At 39.2% G+C, this 20,299-nt stretch overlaps 1 protein-coding gene across 1 annotated transcript in view; it reads left to right on the top strand.

Annotated features, from left to right (window-relative positions):
• The first annotated feature begins 12,172 nt into the window (after positions 1-12,172).
• The window catches only part of kcng2 (potassium voltage-gated channel, subfamily G, member 2), a 39,324-nt gene continuing 31,197 nt past the window's right edge, over positions 12,173-20,299 (top strand). Inside the window, exon 1 of the mRNA XM_059350772.1 lies at positions 12,173-12,638. The gene's annotated coding sequence lies outside the window, so the exon portion shown is untranslated. The remainder of the gene's footprint in view (positions 12,639-20,299) is intronic.

The following is a 20,299-nucleotide window of genomic DNA, read 5'->3' as shown; positions in this document are numbered from 1 at the left end:
TTCTTTACACCCTCATCTCTGCAGCTCCAAATGAAACCATCTACGACACTGAGATTACTGTGAATCGACTACACTTCTATCCCCTTCAAATCTGTATTTCTCTTGCTAAACAAACCCACAAACAGCAGCTCAGAAATCCTTCTATTAAAAAAAAAAAGAAAAAGGCTGAGAGCATAGCGAGCTACCTGCAGTGCTCTAATTCATGTGGGTGCTGTTTGCGCTCAGGAAAAAGTTACCTAATATTTTGGCTCTTGTGTTTTTCATCCCTTTAAAATACAGCTTGAAGGTATTCATTTGAGCAAATAGCCCTTAAATTTCAAATCGGAGCCAGGCTGAACAAACAGACCCTCTGCTTTCACATCAGGTCTGGTAATGAAAGCTTCTGTCTCCTAAAAGTCTTTCATGGCCTTGAAAGTAAGACAACACTTTAATCTTTTTATTGTTTCGAGGCAGGGGATTAAATGATTAATCCCTTTTTGGCCACTTGGAGACAACAAGCTATAAACACAACAATGTCTATACATTGTATGTCCTTATAACAAATGTGTTGGCAAGGAAAGTTTTGAGAGAGTTGGCAAAACTGCTAATTGCTAATCTAGACTGGTGCAAACAGTTGCTTATTCACTGCGATTACTTTACACATAGTCATGTGATCCACTGTTAATATAAGAAAATAGATTAGTGCAGCTTTAATGTTGCAAATGAGTGAATTAGATCATATTAATCACCATGTCAAACCTTGACAATACAGCAGGATTTAGCACCTTTGTCTCTGTGATGCCTTTAGCTACAAGGTCAGGCCTTGATTGACACTTCCTGAACCCACCTCCTTTTCAGAGTCGAATGACATTTAAGAAAAAGTCTATAAAAGGGGGGAAAGTGCTCACATTGAAATGCATTTATGTAATTTATTCAACTCTAAAGTGCCTTTTTTCTAAATTGATTTGACCATTATGACTCATTATCTCGTAATGATTGCTTGATGTTGGAAACTAGACCTTTCAAGCTTCTGCGGTGGGAGGAATATATCTTTTCACTTAAAGGAAAATGCAGTGAGAAAGGTAAATGGCTTCGAGGCTGATGTGGGAATAAATGCCATTCAGAGGTGACATTTGGCTTTTTTTATCCCTTTGTATAAGCATTCATTTTTTCCAGCCTTATTTCGGCTCAGTTCCCCATTAGCTGTTGCCCCAGTGACCACTTCTCTCGCCATGGTCTTCAGAATGAAAAAGTAATGAAACTGCTCTATTTCATTATGTTAGATTATAGAAATGACATGTTTATCTGTGTTTAGATCTCTTTGTCTGTGCTGTGTCGTATTGTATTGATCAAATGTGTTCATTGAGCCAGTGAAAACAAGTACAAGCAATCTGCAAAAGATGATGATTTGAAAATTGGTTGGTTGCTACCCTCCAGTATGGGAACAAAACTACTTGTTAAGTTTGGGAAAAGATCATGGTTTCATATCATGGTGTTAAGTACTCAACTGCCATATCAGAATCAGAATCACCTTTATTGTCATTGCAACAGGGGAGTTTATATGTAAGTATGTGACATAAAGCTTGACACCTTAAGTTATCTATAATAATAATAATAATAATACATTTTATTTGTAATGCACTTTACATTACAGGGAATCTCAAAGTGCTACAGGTTAAAAGCATAACATTCTAATTATAAAAAGGATAAAAAAGGAAAAAAACAGCTAAAAACAGAAAACAATCATACGTAATCTAAAAACCATCTAGATGGGAGGAACATAGTAACATTAGCTACTTTTTTTCATGTTCATTTGGTCCATCCGTGCTACCATCATAAATACTATGGCTACTAGAGGTCACTGCCCAACAATAAACAGAAATATGGTTTATCATAAACTTTTTGGACAAACGAAAGAAATTAACATAATTTAAATAGCGCAAAGGTCAGTTTAGGTTGGGTAGAATCCGCTCACTCTGTGTGTCTTCATTACAAGTTAGCCCCCAGAGGGATTTAGAGACTCTGGAGGTGACGTATGGTTTTCGCTGTCGCTAACTGTACACAACGTCAGCAGCTGAAAGCAGCATGGCTAATTATGCACTCCGCTTATCATGAACATAGTGATCGTGAATTAACGGCATCACTATCTGTGCACAGAGTGTCCGGTGCTTGTTGTAGACAAACAGAGATCGCTAAGTGAACACCTCCTGCAGCAGCAGCACATACACACTGTACTGCTACAGATCTAACTGTAGCTAACTGTAGCTAACTGCAGCTAACGGTGCTTCTTCTCAACAAGCCGGCCTCCGGCTCATTATCGGCTCGTTAAGAAGAGTAAGAAGGAGTCACTGGATTTGTTTCCAGTCGCTTTCTTGAAAAATAGTCGCTAAGGGGGTCTGAAAAGTCACTAAATTTAGCAACAAAGACGCTAAATTGGCAACACTGTTTTGCCGGCTTTTACAAATGCCGTGTGTTGTTGTCGTGTAGAGTACTACGCCACATCCTGCTTAACGTTCTCAGTAACCAGGCTGTTTTCAGGGGAGAAAGAAGACCCTGCTCTTCTACAGGGACAAAAAAAGTCCAGACAAAAGCCCGCTCCAGACTGCTCGTATTCAAATTAGGGGCGTTTCAGTGAGTGAGACCCGCCTCATTCTGGGTATTGGGTGGTAGTGGAAACAGCCCTATTGTTTGTGTCCCGAAAAGTCAGTGTTATTATTTGCCATGTTGTGGAATTGTGGATGTAAATTGTTTTTAAACCCAACCCTGTTCTGTTTTTTCCTATCCTTAATAAAGTGATTGTATTGCCTAAACTTAACTATTTCATGTGAACACAGAGATTTAATTTGAAAAGCCTCTAAACATGTGATGAGCAGAAACATACATGCGGTCCCTGACATGTCCAAAATTCATGTTAAAGGGTTCCTGGTGTGTTCGTATCTTCGTTGAGGGTGACCACAGTAGTCAGCATCTGATGAGTTGGTGAAAATTTGTTGCATTCAACACAAGTTGTAAACTATTCCATATCTAAGATAACCCTAATGATTGGAACCTACTGCTTCACAGTTAGACTTGTATTTATGATGTGTATGTATTTATTTAATATTTGTATTTGAAGAAAAAATGTCTTTGGAGATCACGGCAAAGGAATTTAAAGTTGTGTTCAGTGTAACATTATTATTGCAATGATGTATCAATAGGGACCTTTTTCACTAGACAAAATTTCAATAACCTGTCATTCAACCAAAATACGTGAAGGAACCTGATGATGAGTACCACTCCTAGTCTACCTTCTAAAGACAGAACACAATTAGTTGTCTTCACCCATAAATATGTCCGTTCCGCTCACTCACTGCAAACAGCACAGTAGTTCTCCTGGAAGAAGACTAAAGTTCCTATTGCCACCTTTTGTGGCTCTAAACTTCTCCATTGCAGTTTAAATGAAGTTGACTCAATTTCACACAAACACTCCAAACTAAGGGACTGAATTACTCCAGTTTGATTAAACCAAACCGGCCTGGTGGGAACCCTCAAGCTTTGCCTGTGAACTTCAACAACATTAACTTTACTGATAATATACAAGGACATGTCCTTCTTCAGACATTGAGCTCGTTCTTTTTCTTTCACCCGAGGTCTCTGCTCTGCCTGATATCAACAAGCTGTGAGCTGAACCCCAGCAGACTGACAGGTAGCTCATCAGCAGCTTGGATCATTAATATTGAAGCCCTCTCTGCAAGCCTCAGATCATGACGAGATCTTTCACAAGGTGTGCATCTCATTACGACAGCAGGTCATAACCACAAGGCCAAACCTGGTATTAGCTGATTCATAATTTACATTGTGCGAGGAGGCTGCACATGTTTGCTCAGGTAGAGCTGCAGTGCCCTTGAAAAACAACATACTGTGTAGAGAAAATGGATCAATATCCCCAGTAGGACTAAATGAAAACCTTTACAAAGAAAGATCCTGCGAGGATTGCATAAATATTAAAATACAATAACCTATGACCTGCTTTCAACAAATTCATATGGGAACATGAACTATAAAGTTCATGAGTTTTGATGAGCATATTGAGTCAGTGATTCTCACCCTCATGAGGCAGTTGCCAGGGGATATGTGAAGAGTAGCTCACCTGATCTAAAAACAATACTGAAATATAGCCCGTTAAAATGGAACAACAGAGTCATCTGTAATATCTGAACTTGTGTGGTGATTGGGTTTGTGATAACTAGCTCAAGCTAAATCAAATCATATCTCCGACCTAAATGACAGAATAGACCTTTTGTCAATACCACCCATAATGACACATATGAACATTTGTCAAATGGCCCATATGAGCATTCTAAAAATAACACACATGTCATTATACATACACGTACAGTTCGCAGTTGTAAAAAAGGCTTCTTTTCTGTGAATTTAGGCTACAAAACCACAGACCTAGGTTTGGGGCAAAAAACTTCCTGGTTAGGCGTTATAAAAGACGTACATGTATGTAAATGGCGCAAGTTACGAGGTTGACGTGAGCCACAGAAGTTTCGTAAATAACATAAAAAGTATTTTACTTTTGGTTTCACATGGGACATGAACCCTGTTCTACTTGGTGAAAGTCCGCCATTTGTTTGACCCATCCACCTCCCACCCCAAGTGTGCCATCTGCCATTTAAACTCCACATCGCCATCAATTACTGTTACTATGTCAGCAAGATGGCCTTGAAGGACAGTCTAAGATGTGTAATATGATTTGTATTTTGCTGCCTGTCCAAACACCTTATATTTGCCGTTTTTGAGGGGAGACCAGTCTGAAACTTTGATATAATTGGCTAAAAACAAATACATCAGTTGGATAAAAGCAAGAGATAAGTGGTTTAAATCAGGTGGCAACCTCCGGGTCTGCGCAGGGAGGCAAACCAGGAAGTGCCTTAAAGCTGTATTCAACCGAAAATTCCAGTAAGGGGTGCTAAGTTTGGCTGGACAATAATGTTAGTAGTTCAAATAAGGGATAAAATAGAAGATAAAGAATCATATGATTTGGGGCGTGGCTACCTTTGATTGACAGGTCACTAACAAGGCGAGCTGTCATCAGGAGAGAAGCAGAGCAATGCGTATCCACGGCAACGTGTCAATAAAGTTATATATAATGTTATATATAGATATAAAAAAAAAGAAGGTTTAGCAGTTTGGTCTCATAACTTTGACCACTTAATGACATATATATGCTAGTATATATATATATATATAGAGAGAGAGAGAGCTGGCACAAGGCTAGAAACATGTTGTGACCATAATCACAGGTTTAGCAGCTTGTTACTGATGGCCCAGTCACTTCATCCCCCCGCAGAGGGAGGCTGGGCCGAGATGATGAAGTCAAAGTTTATTATGTACCCACATGGCTGATGCAGCATGTTTGGAGCATGGTAATTCATCAATGTCTACTCTGAGTATGTAAGCTCTGGACATAATGGATGAAAACTTAAAATAGCTGCCTGACTCAGAATAGTTAAATTAAATATGATTTTACACAACAACAGACTTCCGTTTTCATTTCATCAAGTGGCGTGAACTGGAAACACCTTGAATAACTCACACTGGTACAGGAAAAGCCTGGCTTGTGAGAGGGTACAAGGGAACGGATGGCAGATTAATAATGTCTGTCGGCAGACAAAAGGGGCCCGGGAGGATCTCTTACCTTGATGTGAGCTAGAATTAACCGTGGAAACACACCAACTAAAGTCAGAGAGACAAACAAAGAGAGAAATGGACTTGCAGACTTCATAACTCCTGGAGGGGAACATCTAAAAGGTTCATTTTTTTGGCTGACTATATGAGTTTCCCCATTCCATTAAAACTTCTAATTAACTTTCCCCAAATTTAAAGGATCTTCTCCTATCAAATCAGTATGGTCTTTCTCCCCAAGGTCATCCTATTGAGTTATTTTTGATCCGAGTAAGGACATTTTCCACTTAGAATTACTTTTCAGATAGTGCCCGATTCAATGTCTTTCTTCCTGGATGCCTTCAAGGTCCAGACTTTCTGCAGCTCCTCTCCACAGCCTTGACAGAAGTGACATGTCAAAGAAAACTTATTGAAAGTGCCACTTTCTAAGCAGCATTTAACATTAAACAACAACATTTAAAGTGGTGGGTGACAGAATAGGTAGACATACAATATGTTACTATACTCTATTTACTGTTGTGAAACGGTCGCACAGTTGCAGATTTAAATATAATATCTTTCTATTTAGTGTTACGAAATGGTTGCAGTTTGGTTAGGTTTATGCACCCAAAACTACTTGGTTAGGTTTAGCAAAGATTGTGATTGTGATTTAAATATATACATGACAGTTATGCTACGTGACATATGATACGTACACTAGCGCTCAAAAGTTTGGGGTCACTCAGAAAACGTCTTTGTTGTTTTTACATAAAAACAAACTGTTTTATTCATGAAATGAGTAACAAAATGAATCAAAATGAATGGAAATATAGTTAAGACACTGACAAGGGTAAAAATAATAATTTGTACAAATCTCCAACTTTAACTCTAGATACTCAACTAGCAGTTAATGCACATGTGTTTTAATGATCAATGAGCCTTTCAACACTATAAATGTGGACTAACATCATCATTTGCCACATTAAAAATGTCTACACAGTATGTTTGTCATTTTAATTTTAAAAAGTTGTGCTTTTCTTTTAAAAAAAAAAACATTTCTAAGTGACCCCAAACTTTTGAGTGGTAGTGTATGTGATGTGGCTACTTACCAACCTAGTTAAATTCTCATGTAGTTCCGTGTGTAAGTTAAAGATACTGTATGCAATCCTGAAGAAAAAGAAGTCGATTATTGAGTCTCATTCTCAGATAATCAAATGTCAATACTTTGGATTATAGCGTAGTGGAATTACTACCGCTCTTGAGTGAGAAAATGAATCAAAGATCACATCGAAGTTCCTTTTAGTTTTCTGAATACACTGCCTAGGTACAGCAGAGGAGAACTTTTTCCAATCTTAAAGGCTGCTGTAAAAAGGTGTCCCTCTCCAATAAAAGCCCTGAGTTCTCTCTGCTCTTTCTTTCTGTGTCCTGGCATTTAACAATTCTGTAAACCACAATTGTAACATCCCACACCTCCAACGTATGGAGCACATTTTTCATGAACGCGCACACTGCTAGGTCTACTTTTTAACCTTAAAATAATACAATTTACACTGTTTATATTCTGCCCCCAAACGCCTCTAATCTCACAAATCCCAGATCCTACAGTACGTTATTTCTGGTTTAAACCGGCTGTTACATGATCAAGAGGTCATACTGGGGCCTTTTAGTAAAGCAGAGAACTTAACAGAAAATATACCACAATAGTCGGGCTAAACCATCAACCCAGAGTATCTGAATTTGACAAACTTGGAATAAGACTCTAGAATCTTTTTACTCTACTTTACTCTAATGTTTTTACCATACTGCTCCTAAGTCAACATTGACTTTTGGTTTCACATGGGACATGAACAGCGGTCTCCTGGGTTAAAGTCCTGTGTTTGTTTGGCCCATTGATTAACTCCTTATGTTGTCTAATGTTTGCTACATTAGTGTTTTAGATAGATATTGCTAAGTAACTCACATAACTATGACTCATTTGTACTTGCGCTACTATTCGGCTACAATGGAGCATTTACCATTATTCTGTAATGGCCATGGCAAAGATTACAGAGGGTCACTTTAAAGTCAATGGCTCTCAAGGATGATGAATGTAAACTAATGGGAAAAGCCAATTCCCAATACCAGATTTACAGTCTCCATAGGTTGCTGCAGGTGCTTTACTTGACTTTTTTTTAATGACCCATGAATCATTGTGTGCAATCATGCTAACCACAAGTCTTAATGTAATTGACTGATTGAACTAGATGTACTCAGGATGGAGTGCTGGCTGGGAGTTTTGTTGATTTAAAGGAAAAACTCCACTAAATGAACACAAACATGTCAGTTGACTCATCATTGAGAATCCTACTTCATATTGGATTTTAGAAGATGTGCTATTTTTTTGTCCAAAAGAAGTCCAGTCAATAATAGTATTATTTATTTTTCTCCACAAGGAAATCCTCTTTTTTTCTTGCTTCTTTACAAGGAGGTTAAAGGTCAAACTCCCAACCGTAGAGCAGTCTAGAAGTGGCGAGTATCCAGTGTTTTTCTCAAGGACATCTCAGAATGATGAATGGGAATTTAACACCATGTCATGTGGTTGACGGGTTGTTTCTACAAGCAGCACCCAGAATAAAAACAACCACCTGTCCTCGATTCTATTTTTAGTCAGTAAAAACTCTTCCTATTTAAAATCTGGCCAGAGTCGTTTTTTATGTCACCACATTTACAGCTTTCACCCTGAGCTGTTAGCGGGCATTTAGCAGAGAAGATATCCTGCACATGGATGCTTCTGCTGCCATCACCACTGTTTACTTAGGCATCAATCAGACTCCAGCAATTATTGTCTCTCTGCTGTCTCTCATTTTGAATAGACTCAGTCGAGCTGACGCTGTGTTGACAGACCGGGCTGAAATTAAAGAGAAATCCAGCCTGTAAGACAGGCTTTCAGTGGGTCTGCAAAGCCACACCCACTGCATCAGCTGGGTGTGTCTGCCTCTGACTTTGTGTCCAGTGTGCTGGATGCTTCAGCCACAATGTAAATACTAACATACTGTGCATGTCCCAACCTTATACAGTTCTTTCAGTTATCTTCTCTGTGTGGGAAAACATTGTAAAGTGCAAATAAGGTGGTGAGTAAAGTTGTCCAGAAATGAATGTTTAGTCTTTATCTAAATCAGAATACACGAGAATACTTGATATGAGCTTTTAGCTGAGCTAACATTCATTCATTATCCTTAACCGATTATCCGCACTCAGGTCATGGGGGGCTGGAGCCGATCCCAGTTGACATTGGCGAGAGGCGGGTACACCCTGGACACACTGAAAAAAAATATTTTTTTGGCCGTGTAATTATTATTTCATATATTTCAAATATCATCTATAGAAATTCTACAAAGAAATACAATTCAGTGCTTTTACTTTAACCCTTTATCAGGCAAAGAACTATATTTGGTAACTTCAGGTAATATTTCAAGAAAAAAGTTGCAAATTTACTAGATTAAACTGGCAAATCTACAAGAAAAAAAGTTGCAGATTTCAGAGGTTTAAAGTGGCAAATCTGCACGAAAAAAGTTGCAGGTTTACGAGAAAAAAGTGTGAAAAAAGTAACTTTTTTCTCCTAGATTCACCACTTTAAATCTTGTAAATCTGCAAATTTTTTTCTCGTAGATTTGCCACTTTAATCTCGTCAACTTTTTTCTCAAAATATTTTCGTATGTTTTTTTTTTTAACACATTCTGGCAGTATGTAATATCCTCCAATATTCTCTAGGGTTGAAATTTGAAAGTTGCTTTTTCCCCACTTTTTTCTCGTAAATCTGCGACTTTTTTTCTTCTAGATTTGCCACTTTAATCTAGTAAATTTGCAACTTTTTTCTCGAAATATTACCTGAAGTTACCAAATATAGTTCTTTGCCTGATAAATGGTTAAATAGCAGTTTTTCATGTAGTGCATTACTTAGTGATTGTTTGTTATTATTATGTGTCCTCAGTTTTGTCTGTAAATTAAATCATTCATTCCAAGTAATATTCACTAAACCAGTTCATTGGCTTAATTAGTTGATATTTCCAAGTAAAATGAAATTGAGGGACATCAGTGAATCGGTAATTTACTTGTGTATTTTCATTAAAGAAAGGGGTTCTATTAAATAATTATTACTTAGAAACAGCCTGAGTAAAGATGACAAACACTTTCTGTGTGGAAAAAGTTGCCTAGCTTTTTTTAAGTAAATGTCACTCCAATTTTTTTCAGTTCAGGTCTCCAGACTATCACAGGGCTGACACATAGAGACAGACGATCACACCGACGGGCAATTTAGAGTAACCAATTAATTGAACAATCATAAGTGCATGTTTTTGGACTGTGGGAGGAAGCCGGAGTACCCGGAGAGAACCCACGCTGACACTGGGAGAACATGCAAACTCCACACAGAAGAGCCGCAGGCCGGAGTAGAATCGACGACCCTCTTGCTGTGAGGAGAGAGCGCTAACAACTACACCACCATGTAGCCCTGAGCTGACATTATATATACTTAAATAATGCATGACTCATGATGATTTAATGCATGAATTAATGCAGGATCTATCCTGAATTAATGTTGCATAAGTCACAATGAATGTATGTGACAATTTCACACTTTTTACATGACCAATTAAGGAATGTTAAATTCACTTTATGCAGCCAAATTAGCAGTATACCATTTACATAAAATTTTAATGTTTATTTTGATGCTTTTGCTCAGCCTCCCTAAAAGCAGAAGAGTAAAGAAATCCTCCAACCCATACAACCTTGTTGTTTTATTCATACCCCCAAATACGACCCGAATTAGGGCCCCCTACTTGTGATAGGAGAGCAACACGTTCTTATACCTAAACGTAACGTTTGACATTTTAAACACATGGTTTGAGTTGTGAAAAGGTTGCAGTTTCTTTAGATTAGGCAACAGAACTTCTTGCTTAGGTACAGGAAAAAAATGGCTACATGGTTGGGTTTATAACAAGATATTTAAGAAACTAAACTAGATAAATGTAACTACCGTAAGTGAGGTAGTAACGTAGGTGATGGAGATGAGACGTAGCTACACATGGGCTAGGCATGGAGGTTAAGTTATACAACCTTAAATAATAAAAATGTATTTTGGTTTCACACAGGACACAAAAAACTGTCCCCTGGGTTAATGCCCATGTGTAACATTGTGTTACAGCTCAGCCAAGGAGGAAGCTATTAATGTTCACAATCTTAATGTTTACGGGCCTTTCAATCTATGAGCTCTTCTGTGCACTATACAGGTGGTGGGTGTAGTTCGGTAGAAACAAAAAAACTGACTGCAAAAAGGTGTGTGGATTATTTTGCGTAACTGGATCATGTGTTCTGGAAAGACACGTTGCTGTTGAGTTTCTCTGATGTATTTTTTTGGCGCTTCACCATAAAGTCCCATTATATTCACGAGAGGGAAGACAATTTATATGTCCAGCATTTGCCAACTCACACCATATGAATGTATCTTGTTATGTAGAACTACAGGGAAAAAGAAGAATATGTATTTCTGATTTTTGGGGTGAATTGTCCCTTTAAGTGCCAACTAATAGTGACTTAATCATTTGTTAACTCGTGACCCATCCTGCAATATTTAATGCATCAAATAATCATGAATGATGAATTAGGTTAACATTACCCTCTGGAGTCCACGAAAGCGCCGGAGAACGACTTCTTCAAGACGTCACCAAGTGAAAACGATGGAGTCCGGCTGTCAGCTTTTCTCTAAAGTTTTGGCTTCTCCAGAAGTTTCCATGTCCTATTTAATACATTAACCCTTTTCAGCAAAGGTAAAAAACACCTTGACCAAGTGTAGTAACATGATTTTACTTTTTTGCAGAGATTTTTCTAATTTTGCAGTGTGCATTCAGCATTTTTAATGCAATCTTTTTGTTTACTGTATTTGTTGTGTGTTTTTTTGTAATTTCTGAGTTTATTCTGTGTTCTTTGTAATTTCTTTGTGTTTTTATGTGTTTTTGTGTGTGTTTTTATGTGTTTTTTGTGTGTGGTTTCATGTTGTTTTTGTGTTTTTTTTTGTAAAAAAAAAAAAGGTTTAATGTTTTTGTGTGTTGTTTTTGTAATTTTGTGTGTGTTTTTGTGTTTTTTTTTATTTTTTGTGTTCAAAATGATAAGTGGTAAAATGGTAAGTCAAAATAAAAAAAATAATCAGGTCATATAGGTGAGGTTGTGCTGAAAACAATGATACCAACTGTGGTTTATACAGGCAGAATGAAAGAGTCCAAAACCGACAAAATAGCCCAAAACTCCAAAGGGTTGACTTTATGATTGGTACCCTTATTATAAAGTGTTAGGTGAAACGACCTACTTAAGCATCTGTGAAATATCGCTGCCAAACTTTACAAAGCAGAAACCTTTCTTCCCTTTTGGAGTCAGAAGGGAAGAAAAATCAAAATCATTGACCAGAAAATAAATAAATAGAGCCCATGCTTTTCTCATAACTGTGTGAAGAAATACATAACAAACACTCCCCCTGACTGACGCTGTGGAAGCAGTCGTGGCTTCCCAGAGACGCAGTTTGGCAGAGCGCAGCGCACCGCGGAGCGCGCAGCTCCGGACGGCTCCTGGAACAGTCAGAGCGGTGAGACAGACCAGCAGTGAGCTGGAAACACTGATTCACCTGCTCTCTCACACACACACATACACACACACACTGCAACATCTGCCACGTCGTCTCTGATGGAGAGCGGAACAGTCTGACGGAGTCTCTGTTGGTGTGGAGTAACATGTCTACCTCTGTGGCGTCTCCCACGGACCAAATCACTCTTTGTGAGGCTTTTATTTTCAACATCTAAACGGCGACTTTAAGGAGCCTTAAAAACTCCGCGCGGCATGTGCGCGCTCTGCGAAATTGAGCTTAATTGTACTACAATGCCCCACACCATCTGCGTGGAAAACTTAACGGCATGCTGCATATTGAGGGTTGGGAACGTGCGAGCAAGCTGAAACAGATGGACACAAGCCCAACAACACACTGGGTAAGTCTGTTTTTATCACATTACTGCTTGTTTTTGCTTATAATACCACAAATATAAGTCTAAACTGCCAAATGAGGTTTGGAGAGAGAAAAACATTACACCAATGACATATTGAACAAGTCTTTTATAATGGAACCAGCCTATTTTCATACATGTGCCAAACTTCTTCCATGTGGGATTCCCAACAGGGCGGGAAATGGTTCTCAATTAATGCTTTCATAATGTTATTTTTTATTCATTACTATAATAATACTATAATGTTCTTCAATGGAGTCTGAGTGCTTCCCGAAGTGCCATTGTGGCACTTAATGTATCTCCTCCTGTTATATTATTACACTATTCCTAATGGGCACTACTATACAGTAGGCGTTGCCTTTAATTTCCTTGCATATTTAATGAGCTTCAGTCATCATATGTAGGCTTTTGACTTCCAACACTGCTTTACTTTCAATTTGATCACATTTGTAGGAGAGCAGCTTCCATTCATCAGGAAAAAAAAACAGCTTTTTGGAGCATTTTCCATGGATAATTGGATTTACCTGTCAGTATTTGTGTACAGTTTCACCCTAAGTGGATGAGAGGCTTTTTAAAGAGTTATCATCTTCCTTACATGTATGGATTGTGCATATATACATATATGTCACTGCTGCCCCCCTCCTGTGCCGGGTTCATTAACCTGCTGATGTGTGGAGACTGATGCTTGTGTTTCTCCTGCGCAGTAAATTCTCGTAAAGCACACACCAGTGGGCCTTTGAAACCATAGAGGACAAACTAATGAGAACAGATTGAAGCCAGATATGGCAGTCTCTTCCAAACCACCGTGGTATTTTAACATGTCGTGCGTCAGGTTTGCCGCTCATGTCACTCATTAGTCCTCCTGCTCTGTATCTAAAGGTGAGTTGAAAGCTGCACACTCTTGGTGACAAAAGCTGCGTTTCTTTGTGTTTTTACAAAGCAACATAATAAAAATGTAAAATGGAGAAAAGAGGAGAGAGAGTTGAGATGTGCCACGTTCTTCATGTGTTTGTAGGCGGCTGTTGTTCTTTTTGTATTCTGCTGCTGTGATCTCTAAACTCTCTGTCCTAATAACATCACCATTTTCCGCCTTCAGGCTCACCATCAAATACATCCTTTCACTTCAATTTATTCAGCCCATTATCTACCTCCTCCCTGTCTCACACTTTGTTAAATCCAGCCCTTTCAATCAACGGCTTGACACCGACAGTCAGACTCTGGACTTTTCAATTAGAGATCGTCACAGTACTTCTGGAAGTTCTGTACAGCAGTACTGGTGTGCAGTTAAGTGTGGGAGACTGGGTTTTAACTTCTGAAGTCTCCAGCCATGGCACAGGAGGACATTGTATTTTTGACGGGCCCATGTGAAAGTGAGTAGGCCAACTTTTCCTAGAAAAACTGGGAAAGGAAAGTGGTTCCTCAGGGAAATAAGAACCTATTACATTCCAGGAACTTCCCATAACTTTTCAACAACTCTTTTGTAATCCATCCATCCATCTATCCATCCAATTTATTCCCCTTATCTGGGGCCGGGTCGCGGGGACAGCAGACTAAGCGAGGTATTCTAGACTTTCCTCCCTCCAGCACCATTTTCCAGCTCATTGTTGGGGACCCCAAGGTGTTCCCAGGCCAGACGAGATGCATAATCTGTCCACCGTTCTGGGTCTTTTAAAATGAAATTAAGATGATATTTGTTTTTCAGACTCAACAAGTAAGGAGTCCAAGTCATTTTTTAAGATGTTAATGCTTTTCAAGTAGGGCTGGGCAATATATAGCTATTATATTGGGATATTAGAGTAAATAAAGTTCTGAATTTTAATATGGTTATACCAAAAGTATTGTCTTTTCTTTGTTTTGTTATAATTTTCTAAATTTACGTGACTGTTCTAGCTGTTCTATTACTTGCGTTAACCCTACATTAACGTCACAGTAATTGATACTGATGAAATGACATTTTATTGTCTCCCTGCCCTATTTTCAAGTATATGTAAATGAATGGGGTTTGGTGTAGAGAAAGACTAGGATCAACCCATCTTGCCATTTATCTAGTTCAGTACATGTTTGGAACAGGCCAATAGAACTGTTCATTCAAACAAGTTGACACTTTATTTAGGTCCTTGGGTCCTGAGCAAATACGAGAGTATATATATATAGAGTATATGCATTATTTGCCAACAGCTAGCTATTTTGCACCAGTGACAAAAGTGTTCATTCCGTAAGTGACATCAATGATGCTTGAAATGTTTGCTACAATCTGCGGTCTCTCTTTCTTCTTCTGTTCTTGAAGCCAGCAACGGAGAGAGACCCTCTCAGTGCACCACACAGTGTGCACCTAATGCACAACGTAATCAAAATTATTGATTTTTTCACTACCTGCGGCATACAGTGGAGCGCGACTCAATGAGATCGCACCACACATGCGATAGATTACAAAATAAAACAGCAGACAAACGTAGATCGTAACTCGTAGATCGTAAGTCATCACTTTGTTAACATTAGTGTCTCCCGCTGCAACAGAATAATAAGTTGATCAGCAAATCAACCTCAGACACAAGGCATGTAATGGGCGAAGGTTTGATCCGTTAAATACACAGAGGGTCAGGGAGATTTCAAAATAAAACACAGCGGATCGTCTTTTTCTGGCAAGATCTTTGTGACAAAGTGATTATGTACATTCACTGAGTGAATATTTAGAAAAGAAAACATATATTTCTCGCTAGAAATGTGATCAAAATCCATTTTTATGCAGAAACTAAGTCAAAATATAGATTTTTTCAAAATGAGAGAACTGTCCGCCATGTTTTTTGTTCTGACCGCCGGAACCTTGAAAGTCACATGACTTGGACACAAACCAATAGGAAAAAATATCCATGTCATTAACTTGCATTGTAGCGAAATCCGTGTCAGTTTCACGGAAATTTGAGTGATTCCGTGGCTATTCCACGGATTTTGAGTTAAGAGAATCCGTGGCTATTTCACGGATTCCTGTGAGACCATGTTGAACTAAGTATGTAGTGTAGACCTCAAGAGTTTGAACTTGACACTGCATGTCCTTGGATCATATGCAATACACCAGGCAAGTGTAAAGCTGTAGGATGGTCTACGAATGAAATGTCAAACAGACAGACAGACAGACAGACAGACGGACGGACAGACAGACAGACAGACAGACAGACAGACAGACAGACAGAGAGACAGACAGACAGACAGACAGACAGACAGACAGACTCCTTCGATTTTAGTTAGATACTGGAGAAACCAGGCCATTATGCGGTGCTATTGTGAATTGAATAAATAATAAAGCATCTCTTTGGTGAGGCCAGCTGGTCAACAAAATCACTTCTAGTGACTCAGAATCTAAAAGGTGCTCTCCATCTCTGGCCCTCAGACTCTTATGGATGTGATTATGTTGTGAGAAGTGCTCTTTCCATGATCATTGCAGTTCAAGAGAGACGTTTTGCGTCATTCTATAATGTGAAATCTTTTTTTCCTTGGCTGATTGCCGTGCAGCTTCTGCCGGCAAGGAACTTAATTGTCCTCATACTTTTTGAGCACAGACTGTCCCTGACAAAAAGACCCTCCGAGGAGTCCCAATCAGTCTGATTTAGGAGCAGGTCAGGTGATAGTTCAGTGTCATTCAAGATTTTGTCTCCCAAAATAGACTTCTGCTTCAGGCCTTTTAGGAAAATGAAGAGTGAGTGGTTGTAGGAAGGCTGATGTGTCAGTGATGCATCGGTTGCAGATTTATGCAAAGAGGCATGTAAATTATATTTGCATGAGCAACTAGTGGTAAAAGAACAAAGCAGAGTTCATAGGAACATCACCTGTTTCACCTGCTGTTTCTGATGAAAAGAAAGAGAAATCCACCTTGGAAGTATTTCTTTAAAGAAGCATCCTTAACCTTCAGCTGATGTGAAATGTTTTATTGTACTCTTTTATCACTGATCCAGATTCAGCATCTGGAATACAAATACAAACACACACGCACACATGCACGTGCACACACATGCACACACGTGTTCCAGGGCCAGGTATTTGGCAAAAGCCTTTCGTGTTGAGAATGAAAGGGAAGAACATGACCTCATATATTGCACTCAACCTGCATAATGATGTAAAGTACTTGAAATGAAAGCAATTTTTCACTCAAAACCCCACATAATAGGTAAATTGTTGCATTAGTGGCCTGGTTTATTAAATTAGAAAATTGTTTTTGTGTCAAAGCCTTGCTTGTGTTTGTTGTCAGTGATTTATTGACATATTAAAGACAAATATAGATGTGGGGCCTTACGAGAATAGTGAAAGGGCACTAAAAAATGCTTTGTTCTAAAATCCGTCCATAACTTTTTGAGATATCACACTTATGATATCTGATAGCACACAGACAGAAAAACAAAGGAAAAAACAAACAAGCAAATGTTGTCTTCTTCCTAAAATAATGGATGATTTTTGCCCATGATTTTTTACAGGTTTTGGACATCTCAAAATATGTTTGTTTTTTTGGTTATTTCTGGAAAAGCCACCCTACTACATGTATCAGCACACTATAATAAACCCATTAAAACATTTTATAATTTTTTTAAATCCTCACTTCTATCATCTCCTCATTATGCTGGACACCTCTGATAAAAACGCCAGAAAAACCTGAAAAATTACATTATTTAAAGAGGGTGCAAAACAATACCCCATTGGCAGAGGTACTGATGGAACATAGGGCTAAGGAGACACAGGGCTGAGGGAACATAGGGCTGAGGGAACATAAGGCTGAGGGAACATAGAGATGAGGGAACATAGAGCTGAGGGAACATAGGGCTGAGGGAACATAGGGCTGAGGGAACATAAGGCTGAGGGAACAGAGAGCTGAGGGAACATAGGGCTAAGGGAACATAGGGCTAAGGAGACAGAGGGATGAGGGAACATAGGGCTGAGAAAACATAGGGCTGAGGGAAGACAGGGCTGAGGGAACATAGGGCTGAGGGAACATACAGCTGAAGGAACATAGGGCTGAGGGAACATATAGCTGAGGGAACATAGGGCTGAGGGAACATAGTAATGAGGGAACATAGGGCTGAGGGAACATATAGCTGAGGGAACATAGTAATGAGGGAACATAGGACTGAGGGAACATAGGGCTGAGGGAACATAGTAATGAGGGAACATAGGACTGAGGGAACATATAGCTGAGGGAACATAGGGCTGAGGGAACATAGGGCTGATGGAACAGAGGGCTAAGGAAACATAGGGCTGAAGGAAACAGAGGGCTGAGGGAACATAGGACTGAGGGAACATAGGACAGAGGGGACATGATGTAATTTACTTTAAAAATACTTTTATTTCCCCACCTTCAAACAACAGAAAACCTTTTCTTAACCTTCACCTCACACTTGGTTTTACTTTAACACTTTTGCCAGTCTGTGTTCCTTCACAAACAGTCCAAGAATACACAACTGTGGGCACACAGGTATTTTGGAAGGATAATTTTAGATAGGACAGACAGCACATTTAGACATTCCTCTAAGTATCTGCTATTGGTTTAAAAGGTTGAAAGAATATAAATGCATGACCCACTTTTGCTTAATCCTGAATCTACAAGATGTAAAAGTGAAGTTTTGAGATTCAGAGACTCTACACACACACAGCCCGCCTACACGTTTTTCACTGTACAGACTGTTGATTGGCATCTTTCTCACTCTCCTGTTGCACCAGTAACATGGGACTACTTACACCTTAATTGTAGGAAGAAGATTGATTTTATATAATTGCCATCATTGTGCCACCCAACTTCAATCTGAAAAGATATTTAAATAATTATAATGAAAATATATTGATAATATTCATAATAATGTAGCAATAACGGCAAGTCCTTTAAAACTGTACTTCACAGATTTAGCATTGCACTTCTGTGAAATGTCTGATCATGACCACAATTGAACAGAGATATTGTCTTTTTTAATCTATGCATTCTACATTACCCACAATGCAAACTTAACCACTGGCAGTTTGACAGATTCAAGCAGAGATAAGGAGCTAACTAGAGCTCACTTCTTTATAACTCCACCCTCAACAAGACATCAACTGTGGCAATTTATCAGATTTTGCATTGCTACTTGGAGTAGCCCTTTATGTACAAGCTCATTGGCTCTTTCAATAAACATTTGGTACAAACTCTGTACTGTAAATATGAACAGCCAGGTGACCAATAGCTTTGCTTAGCTTAGCATAAAAAAATGATGCAGGGGAAACAGCTAGCCTGACTCTGTATAGTATGCAGAAAGAAAAGAAATGTGTTTCTAAAATCAAATATTTTGGACAGACTGTCTGTACTGCTATGTGCAAGTAATTAGAATGGACTTGTGTGTCCATAAATCACCAAGTTCTCATAGGTTGCATAGGTTGCTGTGGAATGACATTGTTAGCTAATAAGCTAACAAGCAAGCACTTGCAAAAGCAAGCATTTGTTCTGCTCATTTTCTGTAACCAGTTTAGCATGATAACTGAGGAATTGGCACAATTGGTTAGCTAGCTTGCTAATTGCGTTGAAAAGTGACACTGGTTACAGAAAATTTGCCATACTATTTTACCACTGTTCTGTTCCAGCAGTAGGGAAAGAGGCAGGGGGTTCAGGGGCTGATACAATGATATAGCTGGCTAATATGTCTCATCTGTGGGGGGTCATCCCTATGTTTCCTGGGTCCTATGTTCCCCTATGTTTTTTAGAAAAAAGGTCCTATGTTCCCCGTTTTTCCCAAGAAGGGTCCTATGTTGGCGGCTGTGGCTCAGTTGGTAGAGCGGGTGGGCCGCCGTTCGGAGGGTTGGTACAAACTCTGATACTTTTACAGAAAAAGGGTCCTATATTCCCTGCCATCTAGCGGGCAGGCCTACCGTCATATGGCCCACCTTAGCTCAAGCAGCCCAAAACTTAAATTTGCACTGCAGCTACTTTCTGGTTACTTTGCAGTTCATTTTTTGCTTTTTAAATCTAGGATTACTCATGTTTGTATATTCCCACCCCTAATCATATTGTCTTGCATCGAGACTTAGGTTTTTCCTTTTAGGGTTAGTGTTAGGGTGAGGTTATTTGCATATGAGCGTCAAACAGTCAGTCAAAGGAACAGACTGGGGAACATAGGACCCTTTTTGGGAAAAGCGGGGAAAAAGGGTCCTATGTTCCCCAGTCTCATACAAAGAGGGGAACATAGGACCCGGGGAACATAGACACGCTCCCATTTGTGGTCTGATTTTTATTCTTCATCAATGTGCTGTTGCCAAGAAAAGGCGGCAATACCGTCGGCAGGAAGGTTGCTGGTGACCACCGTGCTGCTGTCAAGGTGTGTGTGAAGTGAGTGGTGTGGTGGTGTCCACAAAGCACTGACTAGTGGGAACATTTAAAGATGGCTTGCCAATCTTAGATGTTTGGCAAGCTCTGTGGCCAATGTCAAATCCAGTTTGAGAAGCCCAAGCTTCTGGACTGAGACACATCTTGACTGTAATTGCATTTCAAACCACCTCATAATGTGTTTTTTGTTGTTGCTGTCAAGGCATTCTAAAATCAATCTGGATACAACCTGAATATGCCAAAAAACGGATTTGAGCTGGCAGTCGGAACAAGGCTCTCTAAATTGCAATCTCTGCCATATAACTTAATGACT

The sequence above is a fragment of the Centropristis striata genome, chromosome 14 (genome assembly GCF_030273125.1).
Source record: "Centropristis striata isolate RG_2023a ecotype Rhode Island chromosome 14, C.striata_1.0, whole genome shotgun sequence".
NCBI classification, from domain to species: Eukaryota; Metazoa; Chordata; class Actinopteri; order Perciformes; family Serranidae; genus Centropristis; species Centropristis striata.
The sequence above is the reverse complement of the archived record's forward strand: the minus strand, read 5'-3'. Positions and strand labels throughout refer to the sequence as shown.